Here is a 23,020-nt window from a genome sequence, read left to right on the forward strand (position 1 = left end):
CCATGCCATGTCCACTGTGCCCAGCCCTTCACTCGTGACCTCTTCTTTTCTGCAGATTTCCATTACTATTGTCTCTGGCTGCCAGCAGATCTTCTTGATTTTGGAACTTGCTTCTGTGTATACATTGCCTCCTGCTTTGCTTAGGGCTCAAAAAGCTTTAGGGCCATGAGAAAGACTAAAGGGTCAGGGCTGAAGGAGCCCATGGGGGTTCAAGCCCTGAAGGGCTTGGAGTTGAGGGGTGCTCTGGACTGAGAGGTTCCCTGAATTCTTGGTTCAGAAGTGCAGTCAGCCTTAAAGTTCTTACAGTAAGATGCTGACTCCATCGGGAGATAGGTAAGATTTTGAGGGCTGGGTTGGAGCTTACTCACCATTCGCAAATTGTTTCTGGGGGGGGGAAGGTCACGTGCAGTACAAATAAATTTGCAGACTGCTGCCTAGTCATGTTGGGGATACTGTCTGTAGGACATTTCATTTTAAACATGTCAATGTACCATTTGGGTACATGCCTAGTTCTCAAGCAAACATGCAGCTGTTCTAAAGATATTCTAGGAATGCTCGCATGTTTAAATCCCAGGTTCGTGTAAAAGGTTTTGTAAGAATCGCTGTGGTGGGTCATTAGGTGCAATGTCCATTTCTTCTTTCAGTAAATATTAATTGGGATCCTCGTGTGCTAGGTTCTTGGGGGTGCAGCAGCAAACTTACACACACACGGTTCCTTCCCTGTGTGGTTTTCAGTTTTTTAGGGGGTACGGGTAATTAATCAGTCTCATAATTAAACATGCGATTATAGGTTTAGTATCTCACATGAAACAAAGGAACACGGTGCTGTGAGACTGTTATAGCAGGAGTCGACCTTCTCTGGAGACTCAGGGAAGGTTTCCCAGTGGAGATGATTGAGCTGAGGTCTAAAGGGTAGGAGAGTAAAATACGTGAGAAGGGACCAAAGCGATATATTCTGGGTACAGGGTTGTACTTTGAGGAAATGAAAAAAGGCCAGGTGTTTTTAGGAGACACAGCTTAGATAAAAACGAGCTGGAGGAAGTGATTAGGGGTCACTGTGGTCCAGGCCATATTAGGTGCTTTCTCTTCTGGAAACAATGGCAGGAGATTGATGGATATTTGAGAGGCAAGAGAGGGACTGGCAGGATGAGATTGTCTTAAAGTGTCCATCTGAAATGTTATTCTGGCCGTAGTGGAAAGAATGACTTAGTGACGGCAGGGTGATCGGTTAGGGACTCTGACAGTGGTCCAGAAGGGAGATAATGGTAGTTTGGGTGAGGTGGGAGAGGAGGATGGTCGTGAAAATCCACTTTCTGGGTAAATGGATGGACTTGAATTGAATATGTGATGGCGAGAGGAAAGTGTCCGCTAACAGGGTCATGGCGGACGTATGGAGGTTTGGGAGGGTGAGATGTGCCAAGTTGAATTTTGGACATGCTAAGTTTCAGGTGTGTTTAAGATATTCTGAAGGATATGTCCAAAAGGCAGTTCGTTTACAGCAATGGCTTTGTGGCTCCAGTGTGTGTGTGTGTGTGTGTGTGTGTGTGTGTGTGTTTGAGTTTGAGTCATGAGTGTTCCGGGGCCATGGGTATGGATGAGATCCCTTAGGAAGAAATGTCAAAAGAAGAAAATGTAGAACAGAGCCTTGAGTAACTACAACATTTATTGACCGGGTCGCGGAAGGATGAGTCAACAGTGGAAACAGAAAGTATGAGCAGAAATGTAGGATAGAAACCAGTGAGTTGTTAGGTGTATAGAAACAGCAATCCCCAAAAGCATGTTGGACTCTGAGGGTGAGGAGAAAAACAACTAGCTGGAGACTATGTGGGGCTGAGACATTGTTTTTCCTTTAATGAGAGAGATCTCGACAGTTTAAAAGTCAATCTAATGCTGTATGATTCCATTTATATGGCACTTGCAAAATGGCATTAAGGGCAGAGAACAAATAAATCAGTGGTTGCCAGAGGATAGGCACAGTGGGGGCGCCATATAAAGGGGAGTTCCTTGGGAGTTCACCGAGCAAGGTCCTTGGTGACAATGGAAGAGTTATGTTATCTTGATTGAGTGGTAGCTATACACATCTATACACGGACTAAAATCTCATAGAACACACACACACCCACCCACCTGCACACACACCCACACATGTGCATGAAAATGGGTGAAAATGGGTGCATGTATAACTGGTGACTATGGGATAAAGTGTGTACCCGACAGTATTGTAGCGACGTCAGTTTCCTGGTTTGGGTGTTATAACACGGTAATAACAGTCATCTAAGATGTCACTAGTAGAAGTTAGTTGAAGGAGACACAGGACCTGCGACTATTTTTGCAAATTTCTGTGAGTCCGTTTCAAAAATAGACCCAACCCAGGTCTATTTTTTTTTTAATTTTTTACGTTATTTTATTATTTTATTTTATTTTATTTTATTTTATTTTATTTTATTTTATTTTATTTTTATTTATTTTTGGGACAGAGAGAGACAGAGCATGAACGGGGGAGGGGCAGAGAGAGAGGGAGACACAGAATCGGAAACAGGCTCCAGGCTCTGAGCCATCAGCCCAGAGCCTGACACGGGGCTCGAACTCACGGACCGCGAGATCGTGACCTGGCTGAAGTCGGACGCTTAACTGACTGCGCCACCCAGGCGCCCCTATTTTATTTTATTTTGAGAGAGAGGGAGAGACAGAGCATGAGCAGGGGAGGGGCAGAGAGAGAGGGAGACACAGAATCAGAAGCAGGCTCCAGGCTCCGAGCTGTCAGCCCAGAGCCCGACACAGGGCTCAAACTCACGAACCACGAGATCATGACCTGAGCCAGAGCCGGATGCCCAACCGACTGAGCCACCCAGATGCCCCTATTTTATTTTTATTTTAAGCTTTTTTTCCAAAGGAAAAGTTGTAAAACGTCGGTGATAGAGAAAGATAGGAAATTGACAGTGGAAAGATGTCCTGGAGGAATGTCTTTTTCTCTTTTTCTTTAGTATTTTGTCCTCTAGGTGAGGCTCAATTATTACTCTCATCATTATTACTCATGCATCACACACAGGAAGCACTTATCATTAAAATATAACTCAAATGGGGTGACTGGCTGGCTCGGTTGGTTAGAGCATGTGACTCTTGATCTCACGGTCATGAGTTTGAGCCCCGTGTTGGACTTAGAGATTACTTAAAAGAAACACAATTTAAAAAAAAAACGTTGGGCTTCCTGGGATGGCTCAGTCAATTAAGCATCTGACTCTTGATTTCAGCTCAGGTCATGATCTGACGGTTTGTGGGATTGAGCCTCAAGTTAGAGACTGTGACCGACATTGTGGAGCCTGCTTGGGATTCTCTCTCTCCCCCGCTTTCTCTGCCCCTCTCCCATTTACTTTCTCTCTCTCTCTCTCTCAAAAATAAATAAATATACTCAAAAATTTTTAAAAAATAACTCAAACCCCCTCCAGTTCTTGTCCCTAGAAGACCATCCAGAGACAGTTTGGGGAACTAAGGCAAATGCATTGGTGTTTGACCTTGTGCATTGATTTTACTTGGTGTCAGAGGTGGTCTGCTCCCTCCTGGAAGGGCGGTCTTTATTTACCGTTATATTTCAGAGTAAGTGAGGAGTGCATATGCTTTGAAAAGCCTTCTTTATGTATGTATGTATTTTTCTTTCCAAGTTTTTATTTAAATTCTGGTTAGTTAACATACAACGCAAGATTGGTTTCAGGAGTAGAATTCTGTGATTCATCACTTGCATATAACACCCAGTGCTCATCCCAACAAGTGCCCTCCTTAATGCCCATCACCCCTTTAATCCACTCCCCCCACCCCACCCCCATCAATCCTCAGTTTGTTCTGTATTTAAGAGTCTCTCATGGTTTGTTTCCCCTCTCTAACCGCCCCCCCCATATGTTCGTCTGTCTTGTTTCTTAAATTCCACATACGAGTGAAATCATATGGTATTTGTCTTTCTCTGACTGACTTATTTTGTTGAAAAGTCATACTTAAGATACGAATTTCCCTGCTATGTTTGTTGTGCGTTATAAGGTGTATACAGAGAAGTTCATAAAACATCAAGTTTAACACGTATAAATACCAGTTTAACCCAAGTCAGTAACTGTAGCAATACCTACTAGCACGCCAGAAGTCTCTCGTGTGCCCCCTTTCCCTTTTTTGAAAATAGCTTTTTTGACAGGATTTAAATGCTATAAAATTGATCTGATTTAAGTGTCTCAGTCAATAGCCTTTGGTGTATTTACAGAGATATGCAGCTATCGTCACAATGATTTTAGACTCTTTCTGTCACCCCAGAAAGAAACCTCATGCCCATCACCAGTCATCCCGTATTCCCCAGCCACGTCTCCACTCTCACCCTTGGCAACCACTACTCTCCTTTCTGTTTCTATAGATCGGCCAACTCTGGGCATTTTATTTAAATGAGATTCTACAATATGTGGCATTTTATGGCTTCCTTCACTTAGCTCGGTATTTTGAGGTTCATCTATGTTGTAGCTCGCATTGGTACATCCTTTTTATTGCCAAATAGTATTCTGAAGTGTAGACATGCGTGTTATGTTCACCCACGAATCAATTGATGGCCATTCAGGTTGTTTTCATAATAGCCAAATGAACGTTCGTGTACAAATTCTTGTGTGGACGTATGTTTCCAGTGCTTTGGGGTAGAGACCTAGGAGTGGAATTGCTCAATCATACAGAAACTCTGCGTTTAACACATTGAGAACCTGCCAAATTGTTTCCAGAAGTCCCACCAGCAAGTGCACGTTGGTTCCCATTTGTCAACATCCTCACCAAAGCCTGTTATTATTTGTATTTACTATAATAGCCATCCTAATGGATGTGAAGTGCTATCTCATTGTGGTTTTGATTTGAGTCTCTCTCTCGACTAATGATATTAAGCTCCTGTTCATGTGTGTTACTGACCGTTCATGTATCTTTTTTGGAGAAATGTGTATTCAAATCCTTTGTTTTTTAATTGGGTTATTTGCTTTGTTAGTGAGTTTTAAGAGTTTTTTTTATACATTCTTGATACGAAATTTTTATCAGGTATTCAATTTGCAAACATTTGCGTGTTGTCTTTTCACTTTCCTGATGGTATCATTTGAAGTGTGAGAGTTTTTTTTTATTTTAATGGCCAAATTTATCAAGTTTGTCTTTTTTGTACTTTAGAGAGAGAGAGACAGAGAGAGAACTTGCATGCTTTTGCAAGCAGGGGAGGGGCAGAGGGAGAGAGAGAGAATCGTAAGCAGGTGCCACACTCAGTGCAGAGTCTAACTTAGGGCTTATTCCCACAACCCTGCAATCATGAGCTGAGCTGAAATCAAGCGTTGGATGCTCAACTGACTGAGCCACTCAGGCACCCCAATTTTGCCTTTTTTTTTCACTTGGTGTGGTATCTAAGAAATCATTGCCCGATCTAAAGTCACAAAGATTTATTACTTTTTTAAAGTGTAAGTGAGCCCAAGATGGCCCTGTTATATTCTTCTCTAGGCAATTTATTTTTATTTAATTTTTTAGTGTTTTTAAAAACATTTTTAAATGTCTGTTTATTTTTGAGAGAGGCAGAGTACAAGTGGGGGAGGGACAGAGAGAGAGGGAGACATGGAATCCGAAGCAGGCTCCAGGCTCCGAGCTGTCAGCCCGGAGCCTGACACGGGGCTCGAACTGGTGAACCGCGATACCGTGACATGAGCTGAAGTCAGACGCTTAACCGACTGAGCCACCCAGGCACCCCGGTTGTTTATTTTTCAAGAGCAAGCAGAGACCCATTAGCTGAAAAGCTCAAATTCTTGTACATTCAGTGGTTTTAAGCATCGCCCAAATGAGCAGAATTTAGTCCTGTAAAGACTGCTTTGCCTACCTCGTGAAGCTGACAACGTTTGTTAGCCGTAGACAGAGTAAGCCGCGGTGCTGTAAAGATCCCAAGCTCGGTGACCCTTTGAACTCTCTGGCACAAGTGCTCTACTGTGTGGCCAAGCTGACACCACGTAGACACATCGGCCTCTCTCCCTTGGAATTTCCCCTGAGGTCGGTGGCCCTGCTGAACAATGGACAGTCCCTGGCATGGTGTGATAAGCCTCTCCCTCAACCTACCCTCTGTGTCTCCCACACAAGGCATGCGCACATTACTGCCATCTTGTGTCTGTGTCTTTTTCTTTCATCAGCCCTCCAATCCTCCAACTCACTCCCTACAGTTGGCTTCTAAAAGTTGTATAGTTTCAACCAGTACTTTTAGGTCTGTGATTCACTTTGAGTTGCTTTTTTTATGTGGTGTGGGACAGGGGTACGGTTTCATCCTTTCGGACGTGGCTATTCAGTTGTCCCGCCAGCATTTTGTTAAAAAAAACTATCCTTTCAACTCTTACGATCTTGGTGCCTTTGTTGAAAATCAGCTGGTCACACACACACACACACACACACACACACACAGATTTATTTCTGGACTCTCAGTTCTCTTCCACCGGTATCTGTGTCTATCCTTATGTCAGCACCGCACTGTCTTGATGGCTGTAGATTTGCAGTAAATTTGAAATTGGGAAATGTGAGTCCTCCAACTTAGTTCTTTTAAAAATTGCTTTGACTATTCTGGGTCTTTTGCAATTCCATGAAGATTTTAGAATCAGCTCGTCAGTTTCTGAGTTTTGGATAGGGGTTGCATTAAACCTGTAGATCAATTTAGGGGGAATTTCCATCTTAACATTTTAAGTATTCTGATCCATTAACATGGGATGTCTTTCTCTTTATTTAGAACTTTATTTTCCTTCAACGTGTTGTAGTTTTTGGCATACAAGTCTTGCACTTCTTTTGGTGAATTTATTCCTAGGTGTTTTCTTCTTTTTGATGGTATTCTGAATGGAATTATTTTTATAATTTCTTCTTTGAATGGTTTGCTAGCATATAGAAACACAATTGACTTTTGTTATTATTCTTGTATCTGTACCTTCGCTGAACCTGTTAACTCTGGGAACTTTTTAGTAAATCTCTTTGGATTTTCTGTGTAGGTGGTCATGTTTTCTGCACATAGTTTTACTTTTCCTTTCCAATTTTGATGGCTTGTATGTCTTTATTTAGCTTAATTTGCCTGAGGAGAACCTCCAATATACTGTTGAACAGAAGTGGTAAGAAAAGACATCCTTGTCTTGTTCCTGATCTTAGGGGAAAGCAACCAGTCTTTCATCAAGTATAATGTTAGCTGTGGGTTTTCTGCAGATTAGATTGAAGACATTCCCATCTGTTCTTAGTTTTTTGTTTTTGATTTGTTTTCATTATCAAGAGATGTTGGATTTTTGTCAAATGCTCTTTGTGTAACTTCTGAGATGACCATGTGGTTTTTATCTCTTTATCAATATGGTATATAGTATATTAATTGATTTTTAATGTTAAATCAATCCTGTATTCCTATGATAAATCCCAGTTTGTGTGTAACTGTTTATGAAGGATTGATAATTAGTTTTTCTCGAAATATTCCGTAGAATTCATCAATGAAGCCATCTGGGCTTTCCTTGTGGAAGTATTAATTGTAATTACTAATTCAATCTCTTTACCTGTCACAGGCTTATTCAGGTTTTCTGTTTCTTCATGAATCACTTTTGGCAATTCATGTTCCTCCAGGAATTGGTCCACATCACCTCTGTTACCGTATTCGTTGGCATGTAGTTGTTTAAAGTATCACCTTACAATCCTCTTAATATGTGTAGGATTGATGATAATGTCTCTTTTTTCATTCCTGATTCTTGTGACAGATGTTTTCTCTCTTTCTCTTGGTCCGTCTGCCTAAAGGTTTGTCAATGTGATGATCTTTTCAAAGAACCATGTTTTGGAATCTTTTCTTTCGGAATCTTTTGAAATTTGAAATTTGGAATCCAAATTTCTTTTGGAATCTTTTGACTCCTCTAGTGTTTTGTGTTCTGCTTCATTAAGTTTCTAATGTAATGGTTATTCTTTTCTTTCTTCTCTTTGCCTTGGGTTTAGCTTGCTCTCCTTTTTCTGGATCTAGAGTTGAAGGTTTTGGTTATTGATTTATGATTTCCTCTTTTCTAAAGAATAAATTTCCCTTTATGTCCTGTTTTAGCTGCAGAGCATGTCTTCTTTCTGATTTTAGTTCTCTCCCCACCAAAGGCATGGAGTACTCTACTTCTCAAATATCTTTCTCACTTTCCTAAACAGTATACTTTAGTTGCCTCTTTGGGAATGTTAATTTTTAAAACTATTTTTAATTTGAGAGAGAGCACATGAGTGGGGTAGAGGGGCAGAGAGAGAGAGACAGACAGACAGACTCTTAAGTGGGCCCCATGCTCAGCACGGAACCTGACGTGGGGCTTGATCTCAAGACCCTGGGATGGTGACCTGAGCTGGAATCAAGAGTCAGATGCTCGGGGAGCCTGGGTGGCGCAGTCGGTTAAGCGTCCGGCTTCAGCTGGGTCACGATCTCGCGGTCCGTGAGTTCGAGCCCCACGTCGGGCTCTGGGCTGATGGCTCAGAGCCTGGAGCCTGTTTCCGATTCTGTGTCTCCCTCTCTCTCTGCCCCTCCCCCGTTCATGCTCTGTCTCTCTCTGTCCCAAAAATAAATAAACGTTGAAAAAAAAAAAAAGAGTCAGATGCTCAACGGCTGAGCCATCTAGGTGCCTCTGTCTGGGAATGTTATTTGAATGAAGTCACATTGTATATATTTGCATACACGTGTGTGTGTGTGTGTGTGTGTGTGTGTGTGTGTGTGTGTGTGTGTTGTCCCTTAATATACTGGTGTTATGTTTTTACAAGTAGTCTTACTGGGTTCATTTGCCCTTGGTCTTATTTTCCATGGCATGATATTGTACCATTATAATTTATTTACATAATACATAAATGTGTAATTAACATTTTATTTTTGACGAACATTTGGGTTTCCATTTTGAAGCAATTAGGAATACTGTGATGTACATCCTTGTACATGTATCTTGGAGAATATGTGCACACATTTCTCTAATGTTGAGACTTAGTTAGAAGGAGGACCGGTAAGTCACAATGTGTGTGTATTTTCTATTTCATTAGCAAATGCCACTGTTTTCCAATGTGACTGAACCATTAGTAATATGAGAGTTTCCATTACTGCCCATAAACACTTGGTATTTTCAGTTGTTTTAATTTTAGTCATTCTGGTGGGTGTAGTGGTATGTTAGTGTAGTTTTAAGTTTCATTTCCCCAATTGCTAGGTTGAGCCTTCTTTTTGTGTTTATTGACCATCCGAATATTCTCTTTTGTGAAGTGTTGTTGAAACCTTTGTCCATTTTTCTTGTATATTGCAGTCTTTTTATTACTGATCTCTAGAAGTTCTCATATATTCTGCAAAGAAAGCCTTTGTTATAAGGGTATTACATATATCCCATTTGATGGCTTGTCTTTTCATTATTTATGGTGCCTTTGGACAAGCATGTTCTGTGTTTTAAATTTTTTTAAGTTTATTTATTTATTTTGAGAGAGAGACAGCATGAGTGGTGGAGGGGTAAAGAGAGAAGGGGAGAGAGAGAGAATCCCAAGCCGGCTCTGCACTGTCAGTGCGGAGCCTGACACGAGGCTCAAACTCATGAACCGTGAGATCATGACCTGAGCCAAGATCAAGAGTTGGATGCCTGACCGACTGAGCCACCCACACGCCCCTAATTTTTAATATAGTATAAAATACCACTAATTTTCTTTTTGGGTGGTGCTTTTTGTGTTTTGTTGAAAAAAATCCACACTAACCCAAGATCATGAAAATTTTTTCCTATATTATCTTTCAAAAAAGTTTATTGCTTGCCTTTTTTTTAAGATTTTATTTTTAAGTAATCTCTCAACCCAACATGGGGCTCGAACTCAACCTGGAAATCGAGTCACATGCTGTACTGACTGAGCCAGCCAGGTGCCCCCTCCTATTTTTTTTTAAAGACACAACTTACATTTATTCAGCGCCATGATCAGACTCTTACACTTAACAATCAACAGCATGGGTGCAAAAAAAAAAAAAAGTCTACATTAAAACTCTTTGTGGGAATATTTTGCCCTTTCCACTGAACAGAAACTATAATAACCTGTTATACAATTAGTCACAAATACAGTCCATGAAGTTTTTGCTCTTACACATGAGTGTTGTTTAAAACATGTCTTTGGTGTTTTTTTTTTAAGTTTTAATTTAAATTCCAGTTGGCTAACATACAGTATAATGTTAGTTTCAGGTGTACAATACAGTGACTCAACTATTCCATTCAACATCTGGGGCTCATCGCAACAAGTGCCCTCCTTAGTCCCCATCACCTATGTCCTCCCTCCCCCCTGCCCACCTCCCCTCTGGTCACCATCAGTGTGTTCTTTATGCTTAAGTGTCTGTTTCTTGGTTTGTCTCTTTTTTAACTTAGGCTTGTTTATTTCATTTCTTAAATTCCACACATGAGTGAAATCATATGGTATTTGTCTTTCTCTGAGTAACTCATTTTGCTTTAGCATAATGACATGGATAGAGCTAAAATATACCTCAGTATCAGCTAGGTCCTGCCACCACTGTGTGGCCAAGTTCACAAATCTGTTGTAATCTGTAGCTTCCCTGTCACTTCTCTGGCTCTCCTCTCCCACTAAGCTTTGTTTCCGGTTGAACAGTGTGGAATCAAGTCGTTAGTCTAAACAAAATAGTAAGAATCAAGGCTACAATCCGCAAAACTAAAAGGCAACCGACAGAATGGGAGAAGATACTTGCAAACAACATATCAGATAAAGGGTTAGTATCCAAAATCTACAAAGGACTTATTAAACTCAACACCCAAAAAACAAGTAATCCAGTGAAGAGATGGGCAAAAGACATGAATAGACACTTCTCCAAAGAAGACGTCCAGATGGCCAACCGACACATGAAAAAATGCTCCACATCACTCATCATCAGGGAAATACAAATCAAAACCACAATGAGATACCACCTCACACCTGTCAAAATGGCTAACATTAACAAATCAGGCAACAACAGATGTCGGCGAGGATGTGGAGAAAGAGGATCCCTTTTGTATTGTTGGTGGGAATGCAAGCTGGTGCAGCCACTCTGGAAAGCAGTATGGAGGTTCCTCAAAAAACTAAAAATAGAACTACCCTATGAACCAGCAATTGCACTACTAGGCATTTATCCACAGGATGCAGGTGTGCTGTTTCGAAGGGACACATGCACCCCCATGTTTATGGCAGCACTATCAACAATAGCCAAAGTATGGAAAGAGCCCAAATGTCCATCGATGGCTGAATGGATAAAGAATATGTGGTATATATATACAATGGAGTATTACTCGGCAATCATAAAGAATGAAATCTTGCCATTTGCAACTACGTGGATGGAACTGGAGGGTATTATGCTAAGCAAAATTAGTCAGAGAAAGACAAAAATCATATGACTTCATTCCTATGAGGACTTTAAGAGACAAAACAGATGAACACAAGGGAAGGGAAACAAAAATAAAATAAAAACGGGGGGGGGGACAAAACAGAAGAGACTCATAAATATGGAGAACAAACTGAGGGTTACGGGAGGGATCGTGGGAGGGGGGATGGGCTAAATGGGTAAGGAGCATTATGAAATCTCCTGAAATCATTGCTTCACTATATGCTAACTAACTTGGATATAAATTTTAAAAACTAAAAAATAAAGTTAAAAAAGGCTACAATCCAATAGAAAATTTTGTTTCCTACAAATTTTACTGATCTGCATACTAATATCAACAATTTTACTGCAATTATCATGTTAATTATGTTGCACTGCTCAGCTATTTTAAGGTTACTGGGTTCATTATCCATTGCAAAAATGAACTCAAAACATAAAAAAGCGTTTACTTACATTGTTTGCCTTTTAAATACATCTTTAATCTGCCTGGAATTGATTTTTGTCTATACTATAGGTAGACGGCCAATTTACATTTACAGTATGGGCTCCAAATTATCCCAGTAACACATATGGAAAAGTTTGTCCTTCCCCTACTGATTTACAATGTCATTTTTTTTTTGTTTTTAGGTTTTATTTATTTATTTTTGAGAGAGAGAGAGCAAGCAGGGGAGGAGCAGAGAGAGAAAATCCCAAGCGGTGCAGAGCCCAATGTGGGGCTCAAACTCATGAACCCATGACATCATGACCTGAGCCGAAATCAAGAGTCAGATGCTTAACTGACTGAGCCACCCAGGCACCTATACAATGTCACTTTTCAAGTGTTATTGTATGTGTTTGTTTGTTTCCAGGCCTCTATCCTTTTACTGATATTTTTTCTGTCACTGAGTCAACACCACACTGTCTTAATAGTTATAACTTTGCGGGCCACCTGGGTGGCTCTGTCCACTGAGCATCCGACTTTGGCTCAGGTCATGATCTCACAGTTTCTGAGTTGGAACCCCACATCAGGCTCACTGCTGTCAGCTCAGAGTCTGCTTCAGATCCTCTGTCCCCCTCTCTCTCTGCCCCTCCCCCGCTCATGCTGTCTCTCTAAAAAAATAATAACAATAATTATAACTTTGCAATAAGTCTAGATATTTGTTAGGACAAATCTTCCCTTATCTTATTCCTCTTCAAGAATATTTTATCTCTTTTTGGCCTTTTGTAATTCCAAATAAATTTTAGAATACATTTTTTTGATGTAAACAAAACAAAACAAAAACAAGCTCCCTCCGAAAGAACATTGAGAATTTGATTTGGATTGTATTATGTCTAATTAATTAGGAGTTAATTAATTAGGAGTGCATTGACATCTTTATAATATTCAGCTTCTGACCAGGGAACAAAGTGTTAACTGTCTTGTGGATCTACTTAATGTCTCTCAATAGAGTTCTATAATGTTCTCCATAGATAATCACATCTTTTGTTAGATTTATTCCTAGATATTTCGTATGTTATGTAAGTTTTTATCTTTACAAAATTTCAATATTCTTTTTTTTTTTTGCTGGTATGGGAATAAATGCCTTTTCTTAAAAGTTTATTTATTATTTTGAGGGTGGGGAGGGCAGAGAGAGAGAGAGGAAGAGCGAGAATCCTAAGCTGGCTCTGAGCTGTCAGCACAGAGCCCCACTCAAGTCTCAGTCCCACGAACCATGAGATCAAGACCTGAGGTGAAGTCAAGAGCCAGATACTCAACTGACTGAGTCACCCCGTGCCCTGAGAATAAATGACTTTTAAAATGATTGATTAGGTATCCAGCAATTCTGTTTAACTTTCATAGATTCTTATAATTTATCTGTGTGTTCTCTTGAATGTTTTATATATACAATGTACCTTCAAAGAATGAAAGCATTTTCTCTCTCTCTTTTTTTTTTTTTTTTGCAGCTGTTATATTTTTTTTAATTTCCTTTTCTTGCCTCAGTGTCCTAGGGAGGTCCTTCAGTACAGTGTTGAGTAGAAGTGTAATTGGAGGCATCTTTATCTTATTTCCAGTACCAAAGAAAAGTGTTCAGTGTTTCACCATTATGGATATTTGCTGTAGGTTTTGTTTTGGTTTGTTTTGGCTGGTTTGGTTTACATACTCTTTCTCAGCTAAGAGAGATAATTTTTCCTATTTTGCTATGAGTTTTTGTTATGAATGGATGAAATTTTCTTACACTGTTGTGTCTATTGAGGTGATGGTATGATTTTTCTCACTGATTCCCTCTTGGTGGAGAGTTATCTTAATTTTCTTAATGTTAAATTGACTTTGCATTTCTGGAATGAAGACTAGTTGATTATGATGTTTTATCTTTTTTATATATTGCTGGTTTGGGTTTGTGAATACTTTTATTAGGATTTTTCCATCTATGTTCATTAGTAAAATTGGCCTATAAATAATCTTTCTCAGGGTGTTTGGGTGGCTCAGTTGGTTGAGCAACGGACTTCAGCCCAGGTCATGATGTCATGGTTTGTGGGTTCAAGCCCCACGTTGGGCTTTGCACTGACAGTGCAGAGCCTTCTGATTCCCTGTCTTCCTCTCTCTCTGCTTCTCCTCCACTCGCACTCTCTTTCTCAAAAATAAATAAACATTTTTAAAAAATCTTTTAAAAAATGCCTGGGTGGCTCATTTGGTTAAATGTCAGAATTTGGCTCAGGTCATGATCTCACAGCTCATGAGTTTGAGCTCTGCATCAGGCTCTGTGCCGACAGCTCAAGAGCCTGGAGCCTGCTTCAGGTTCCGTGTCTCCCTCTCTCTCTCTGCCCCTCCTCTGCTCACACTCTCTCTGTCTCTCTCAAAAACAACTAAACATTAAAATTTTTTTTTAATGAAAAAAAACTTCAATCTTTCTCATACCATCCCAAAGATTAAGGTAGCCTCGGGGTGGGCTCCTGAGTGACTCAGTCAGTAGAGCATGCAACTCTTGATCTTGGGGTTGTGAGTTTGAGACCCACATTGGGTGTAGAGATTACTTCAAAAAGAAAGATTAAAGTAGCCTTACACAATGAATTGGGGGAATGGATTATTCCATTTCAGTTATCTGAAAATTTTTTGTAAGTTTAAAATGATTTCTCCATTGACTTTAGTAGAACTTGTGTGAAGCCATCTGGGCCTGGAGTTTTCCTTGTGAGAAAAGTTTAGACCACCAACCATTATCTTTGGTGGTTGAAGAGTATTCAGGTTTGCTATTTCTTCTTAAATTCTTCTGATATATTTTTCTAGGAATTCATCCATGTAATCTGAATTTTCAGAATATTGAAATAAAGTTAATAATGTCCACTTAATGTATTTTTTATGCTTGTAGAATCTGTAATTCTTCTTCAATCCTAATCTTGGCATTTGTATTTTTCTCTTATTTTTCTGACAAATTACACTAGAAATTTGTCAGTTCTATTAGTCTTATCAAAGAAATACCTTTGTTAAGGGAGGGGCCAAGATGGCGGAGAAGCATGGAAGTTTTTTTTGCCTGTCTCATGCCTGAAATGCAGCTACATCAACAATAAACCATTCTGCACATCTAGAAAACTGATGTGAGGATCAACACAACAATCTGCACAACCTGAACCACAGAACTCGGCAGGTACACAGTGCGGAGAGGTGAACTGGGGGAGAGAGAAGCTGCAGAGGGCAGGGAGCTGTGTTTGCTTGTGGAGAGAAGACGGAGACAGGGCGAGAGTATGGGAAAACAATCCCCCCAAAAGCAGCTGGAGAGAAAAGTAAAGGTGGAAACACCAGCAAAGGACTGCACACGAAAGGAAGAAAGGAGAGGGTTTAACTTCCGTTAAGACTCTATAAACCAGGGGAGCACAGAGTCTGAAACTCTGCAGCTTGTTACCTGGTGGTGCTCTGGTGGGAATCCCCAGGAGGAGAGTGGGATCCAGGGGGTCCTTGGGACACATGAGGAGAGGCAGTTCACTGCTGGGAGGACATTGGGTAGAGGCTCTGTGGCCTCTCCCCACAGACAAAGGTCCCAGTGGACCCTGGAGAACAACGGCATTCGCTGGTACTGGAACAAGGTCATTAAGTGTGAAGCCTGGTGCCAGATGTGTGTCGTGATTTTCCATAATCCCTGAAAGGCTGCTGCTATATGATTGCATGAACTTTTTCTGGGGTGGCTGGTACCTGGCCATGGTCTCTGGGCATCAGTAGAGGCACGGTCGTGTGAACACTCCTGGGGGCTGGCCGGCACCTGGCCATTGCTCAGTGAAACCACACACCCCCCCCCCCCCCCGCCCTGAGAGGGTCTAAGCAGGTCAAAGCTACACAGCCCTCAGAAGTGAAGGGTTTGGAAACATAGACCTATTTGAGATAAAAGTCGGGAGGGAGGTGCTGCCGGGCAGGCTGACAGCTTGGTCACAAACAGTGCAGAAGCTGGGAGTGACAGAAGCTGGAGACAAAGGAGGGATGCTTGATTGCCAGTCGGGGAAAGCACAGAGTTCTGAAACTGGAGACTGGGTAGCTGGGTGATGCCATTCTCACCCCTCCTGCATGTGCACGAACACACCTACATGCACCACCAACAATCCACCCAAGTAAGCTAAGCAGTGCCATCTAGTGGAGAATGGAGCTGTTACACCAAGCACTGTCCAGCTGGGTCAATTGTGCTTTAGAGGAACACCACAAGTCTCTGCCTGCTTCGTTTACGGACTATAAGGGGCTTCATAGCTTGACTTCTAGGGGAAACCGATGTAATTTCAATTGTATTTCATTCTGTTCATTGGTCCATCTATTCACTTTTTTTCTTTTTCTGTTCTGATTCTTTTTTTTTTTTAACGTTTATTTATTTTTGAGACAGAGAGAGACAGAGCATGAAGCGGGGAGGGGCAGAGAGAGAGAGACACAGAAGCGGAAGCAGGCTTCAGGCTCTGAGTCATCAGCCCAGAGCCTGACGCGGGGCTCGAACTCACGGACCGCGAGATCGTGACCTGAGCTGAAGTCGGACGCTCAACCGGCTGAGCCACCCAGGCGCCCCTTCTGTTCTGATTCTTGAATACAGAAAGAGAAAAGTTTTTTTATTTTTCATTTGTATAAAAAATTTTTTTCTTTATTTTTTTACTATATTTCTTACTTTTTTGTAAATTTTTAAAATTCTATTTGACTTTCATCATTTCGGTTTATTGTATTTTATTGTATTGATTTCTAAAATTTTCAGACATTTGCCTTTTTTTTCTTTTCTTCCCTTTTTTCCTCTATTCTATCAAGCTTCTTTCAACAACCAGACCACAACACACCTAGGATCTAGCATCCTTTATTTGGATTTTTTGTCTTGTTTTTAATTTTTAAATTTTATTTATTTATTTTTATTTTATTAATTCTTTTTCTTCCATCAAATGGTGAAACAAAGGAATTCATCCCCAAAGAAAGATCAGGAAGAAATGACAGCTAGGGACTTAATCAACACAGATACAAGCAAGATGTCTGAACCAGCATTTAGAATCATGATAATAAGATTACTAGCTGGGGTTGAAAAAAACATAGAATCCCTTTCTGCAGAGATAAAAGAAGTAAAATCTAGTCAGGACGAAATTAAAAATGCGATAACTGAGATGCAATCTCAAATGGATGCCACGGCAGCAAGGATGGATGATGCAGAGCAGTGAATCAGCGATATAGAGGACAAACTTATGGAGGACAATGAAGCAGAAAAAAGAGGGAAACTAAGGCAAAAGAGCACGATATAGGAATTAGAGAACTCAGTGACTCATTAAAAAGGAATAACATCCAAATCATAGGGGTCCCAGAAGATGAAGCGAGAGAAAAAGGGGTAGAAGGTTTATGAGAGCAAATCATACCAGAAAACTTTCCTAACCTGGGGAAAGACACAGACATCAAAATCCAGGAAGCACAGAGAACCCCCATTAGATTTAACAAAAACTGACCATCAACAAGGCATATCATAGTCAAATTCACAAAACTCAGGAAAGAATCGTGAAAGCAGCAAGGGAAAAAAAAGTCCTTAGCCTATAAGGGAAGACAGATCAGGTTTGCAGCAGACCTACCTACAGAAACTTGGCAGGCCAGAAAGGAGTGGCAGGATATATTCAATGTCTGAATTGGAAAAATATGCAGCCAAGAATTCTTTATCCAGCAAGGCTTCATTCAAAATAGAAGAAGAGATAAAAAGTTTCCCCCAAACTAAAGGAGTTTGTGACCACTAAACTAGCCCTGCAAGAAATTTTAAGGCAGTTTCTCTGAGGGGAGAAAAGATGAAACAAAAAAAAAGGACCAAAAGCGACAAAGACTAGAAGGGACCAGAGGACACCACCAGAAACTCCAACTCTACAGGCAACATAATGGCAATAAATTCATATCTTTAAGTACTCACTCTAAATATCAACATACTAAATGCTCCAATGAAAAGACAGAAGGTAACAGAATGGATAAGAAAACAAGATCCGTCTATATGCTGTTTACAAGACACCAAACTCATTCTACAAGGCCAACATTACCTTGATTCCAAAACCAAAGACCCCACTAAAAAGGAAAACTCTAGACCAATTTCCCTGATGAACATGGATGCAGAAATCCTCAACAAGATACTAGTCAACCAGATCCAACAATATAATGAAAGAATAATTCACCACAACCAAGTGGGATTTATACCTGGGATGCAGGGCTGGTTAAACATCCCCAAAACAATCAATGTGACACATCACGTCAATAAAAGAAAGGACAAGAACCACATGATCCTCTCAATAGATGCAGAGAAAGCATTTGACAAAATATAGCATCCTTTCTTGATAAAAACCATCAAGAAAGTAGGGAAAGAAGTATTATTCCTCATAAAAGCCATGTATGAAAGACCCACCACTAATATCATCCTCAATGGGAAAAACTGAGAGGTTTCCTAAGGTCAGGAACATGACAGGGATGTCCACTCTTGCCACTGTTATTCAACATAGTATCAGAAGTCCTAGCCTCAGCAATCAGACAACACAAAGGAAAAAAAGACATTCAAATCGGCCAGGAGTAAGTCAAACTTTCACTCTTCACAGACGACATGGTACTCTATGTGGAAAACCCAAAAGATTCCACCAAAAACCTGTTAGAACTGATCCATGAATTCAGCAAAGTTGCAGGATATAAAACCAACGCACAGAAATCGGATGCATTCCTATACACCAAGTGTATACCATAGTATACCATAGTATAGCTTATGAAAGAAATTGAAGACACGAAAAGTGGAAAAATATTCCATGCTCATGGATTGGAAGAACAAATATTGTTAAAATGTCGATACTACCCAAAGTAATCTTGTATACTCAATGCAATCCCTATCAAGATAACACCAGCATTCTTCACAGAACTAGAAAAAAACAATCCTAAAATTTGTATGAAACCACAAAAGACCCTGAAAAACCAAAGCAACCCTGAAAAAGAAAACCAAAGGTAGAGGCATCACGATCCTGGACTTCAAGATGTATTACAAAGCTGTAATCATCAAGACAATATGGTACTGGCACAAAAACAGACACTCAGATCAGTGGAACAGAACAGAGAACCCAAAAATGGACCCACAAGTGTATGGCCAACTAATCTTGGACAAAGCAGGAAAGAATATACAATGAAATAGACAGTCTCTTCAGCAAATGGTGCTGGGAAAACTGGATAGTGACATACAGAAAAATGAACCTGGACCACTTTCTTACATCATACACAAAAATAAACTCAAAATGGATGAAAGACCTAAATGTAAGACAGGAAGCCATCAAAATCCTAGAGGAGAAAGCAGGCAAAAACTTCTTTGACCTTGGCCACAGCAACTTTTTTCTCAACCTGTCTCTGGAGGCAAGGGAAACAAAAGCAAAAATGAACTATTGGGACCTCATCAAAATAAAATGCTTCTGCACAGCGAAGGAAACAACCAGCAAAACTGAAAGGCAACCGATGGAATGGGAGAAGATATTTGCAAACGACATATCAGATACAGGGTTAGTATCCAAAATCTATAAAGAACTTATCAAAGTCAACACCCAAAAGACAAATAATCCAGTGAAGAAATGGGCAAATGACATAGACACTTCTCCAAAGAAGACATCCATCCAGATGGCCAACTGACACATAAAAAGATGCTCAATGTCACTCAACATCAGGGAAATAGAAGTCCAAACCACAATGAGATACCCCCTCATGACTGTGAGAATGGCTAGAATTAACAACTCAGGCAACAACAAATGTTGGCAAGGATGTGGAGAAAGGGGAACTCTTTTGCACTGTCGGTGGGAATGCAAACTGGTGCAGCCACTCTGGGAAACAGTATGGAGGTTCTTCAAAAAGTATAAATAGAACTACCCTATGACCCAGCAATTGCACTACTCAGTATTTATCCAGGAGATACAGGTGTGCAGTTTCAAAGAGGCACATGCACCCCAATGTTTATAGCAACGCTGTTGCTAATAGCCAAAGTATGGAAAGAGCCCAGATGTCCATCAATGGATGAATGGAAAAAGATGTGGTGTGTATATATATGTGTGTGTATGTGTGTGTGTGTGTATACATATATATGTATATATATATATGTATATATGTATGTACATATATGTATATATATACATACATATATATGTGTGTATATATATATATAATGGAGTATTATTCATTGATGGAAAAGAATAAAATCTTGCCACTTGCAACTATGTGGATGGAACTAGAGGGTATTATGCTAAGCAAAATCAGTCAGAGAAAGATAAGTATATGACTTCACTCATATGAGGAATTTAAGATACGAAACAGATGAGCATAGGGAAGGGAAGCAAAAATAATATAAAAATGGAGGGAGACAAAACATAAGAGACTCTTAAATATAGAGAACAAACTGAGGGTTGCTGGAGGGGTTGTGGGAGAGGGGATGGGCTAAATGGGTAAGGGGTATTAAGGAAGACACTTGCTGGGATGAGCACTGGGTGTTATACATAGGGGATGAATCACTGGAATCTACTCCTGAAGTCATTATTGCACTTTATGCTAACCAACTTGGATGTAAATTTAATTAATTAATTAATTAATTAATTAAGTTAAAACAAAAAACAAAAGACAAAAAAATACCTTTGTCTTTGTTGATCCTATATAATACATGGAGAGTTTCTATTTTATTAATATTTGTTCTTCTATTCTTTCTACTTTCTTGGATTATTTTATTGTTCTTTAATGGTCTTGGATGCTTAGCTCATTATTTTCAGCCTTTTTAAAATATTCATATCTCGGGCTAAATACTTCTCTCTAAGCACTGCCTTCTTTCCTGCTACACATTTTGATATGTCAATTCTCATCATATTCAACATAAAATATTATTTAATTTCCATTATGATTTATTTTTACCTAAATATATAAATTGTATACATTTTTTTTGGATTTCTAACTTAATTGCATTGTCAGATAACATGTACTGTATGATTTCAGTATGTATGATGTTATTTTGTATTGTCATTTACTATTTTATCATTACTCTCTTGTAAAAAAAAACATTATTTTTTTAATGTTTGTTTATTTTGAGAGAAAGTCACCATGATTGGGGCAGTGGCAGAGAGAGAGAGAGAGAGGAAGACAGAATTCCAAGCAATCTCCACGCTGTCAGCACAGAGCCCAATGTGGGGTTTGAACTCATGATCTGAGCCAATGTTGAGATTTGGATGCTTAACCAACTGAGCCACCCAGGTGTCCCCAAAGCCATTTGTTTTTGTAAAAATACTCTCCTCAAGGGTTTAGGTTGATGATTGGTGAGATTCTGATTAAATAAGACGTAGAAAACCATAAAGTTCTGTGTGAATGTAGAATATGCCCTGATATCCCGATGGAGGACTGCATGTTTTTTTGAAGGTTATATAATGGTAAGAGTAGGAACAGTGGCTCTGTATAATAGATCAAACCGTCTGAAACTGCCATTTTTGCAAAAACCGTCGACTCTTGGCAATTTCCTGTCATTCAACAAAACACTTTGAAGATAGAAAATGTCCCATACAATTGCCATAATAACAATGCCTTTTATGTGTTTACTGGATTAAATGAGTATTTTATTCTCTCCCCAAAGCATCAGGCTTTGGCGCCAGGAAAAAAGAAAACTATGACTCGTTGTGACCAGAAGAAGCAGCCTGCTTCATATGACATTCTTCTTGGGACTTCTCTCCCGTCCCTCACGGTTTCCTCGCCCTGCTTCCCGCTTTCTGTCTATGTCTGCTTTGTTTTCCTATAACTGCTGTAAGTAGCTCACGCTTCTCCTTTTTTTTTAGATCAACAAACATTGCCTGGCAGTGCGCTAAGCGCTTCTTTGAAAATTTGTGATAAAATACGTATAACACGAACTATACCATCTGAACTATGTCAGCATACAGTTGGTTGGCATTAAGCACACTCACGTTGCCATGCACCCATCACTGCCACCCATCTCCAGAACTCTCTTCATCCTGCAAAGTTGAAACCATACCATTAAATGGTATCGCCCCATTCGGTCTCCCCCCAGCCCCAGCAGACCGTTCTTCTGTCCGCGTCTACGGATTTGACTACTCTTGGTCCTTCCTGTAAATGCCATCAGGCAGCACTGAGTGCTCGTCTCTTATTTCATTTAATCCTCCCAATAAACCAGAGGAGAAGGATTATCCTTAAAAAACCTGTTTTAACTGAAGTATAGCTGACACACAGTGGTACATTAGTTTCAGGTGACCAGCATGGTGATTCGACGTCTCTGTACGTTATGCCGTGCTCACCACAAGTGTAGCCGCCATCTGTCGCCACACAAGTCTACTACGCTGCCATTTGTCTTTTATTCCTGGGACTTACTCATGCCATAACTGGAAGCCTGTATCTCCCCTTCCCTCTCACCCATTTTGCCCACCGCCTTCCCAACCTCTTTTCTCTGGCAGCCATCAGTTTGTTCTCTGTATTTATGGGTCTATTTCTGCTTTCGATTGTTTTGTTTTTTAGATTCCAAGTGAAATCATATTGTGTTTGTCTTTCTTTGACTTATTTTACTTAGCATAATACCCTCTAGGTCCTTCAGTGTTGTCACATATGGCAAGAGCTCCTTCTTTTTTATGGCTGAGTAATATTCCATTGTGTGTGTGTGTGTGTGTGTGTGTGTGTGTGTGTGCGTGCGCGTGCACACCACATCTTCTTTATCCATTCATCTATCAGTGGGCACTTTGGGTGCTTTCTTATCTGGCTATTGTAAATAAAGCAGTAATAAACAGGGGTGCATGCGTCTTGAAAAGTAGTATTTTCATTTTCTTTGGGTAGTTCTACCCATTAGTAGAATTCCTGGATTGTGCGGTATTTCTATTTTTAATTTTCTGTTTTCTAGAGTGTCTGCACCAGTTTACATTCCCACCAAAAGGGCACGAGTGTTCCTTTTTTTGTCCACATCCTCCCCCACACTTGTTATTTCATTTTTTTTCTTTTTAAATTTCTATTTCAATTCTAGTTAGTTAGCATACAGTACAATATTGGTTTCAGGAGTAGAATTCAGTGGTTCAACACTTACGTACAATGCCCAGTGCTCATCACAACAACTGCCCTCCTTGATCCCCATCCCCCACCTAGCCCATTCCCTCCCACCCACCCCCCCACCCCGCCGTCAACCCTCAGTTTGTTCTGTATCGTCAAGAGTCTCTTAGGGTTTGTTTCCCTCTCTCTTTTTT

The 23,020-nt window shown here is 40.2% G+C and overlaps 1 protein-coding gene across 5 annotated transcripts in view; it reads left to right on the plus strand.

Moving 5' to 3' along the window:
- Window positions 1-23,020, plus strand: part of LOC125165218 (cytidine monophosphate-N-acetylneuraminic acid hydroxylase) — a 127,998-nt gene that overhangs the window by 29,617 nt on the left and 75,361 nt on the right. The gene's annotated exons all lie outside the window — the stretch shown is intronic.

Source organism: Prionailurus viverrinus, chromosome B2, assembly GCF_022837055.1.
Source record: "Prionailurus viverrinus isolate Anna chromosome B2, UM_Priviv_1.0, whole genome shotgun sequence".
NCBI lineage: Eukaryota > Metazoa > Chordata > Mammalia > Carnivora > Felidae > Prionailurus > Prionailurus viverrinus.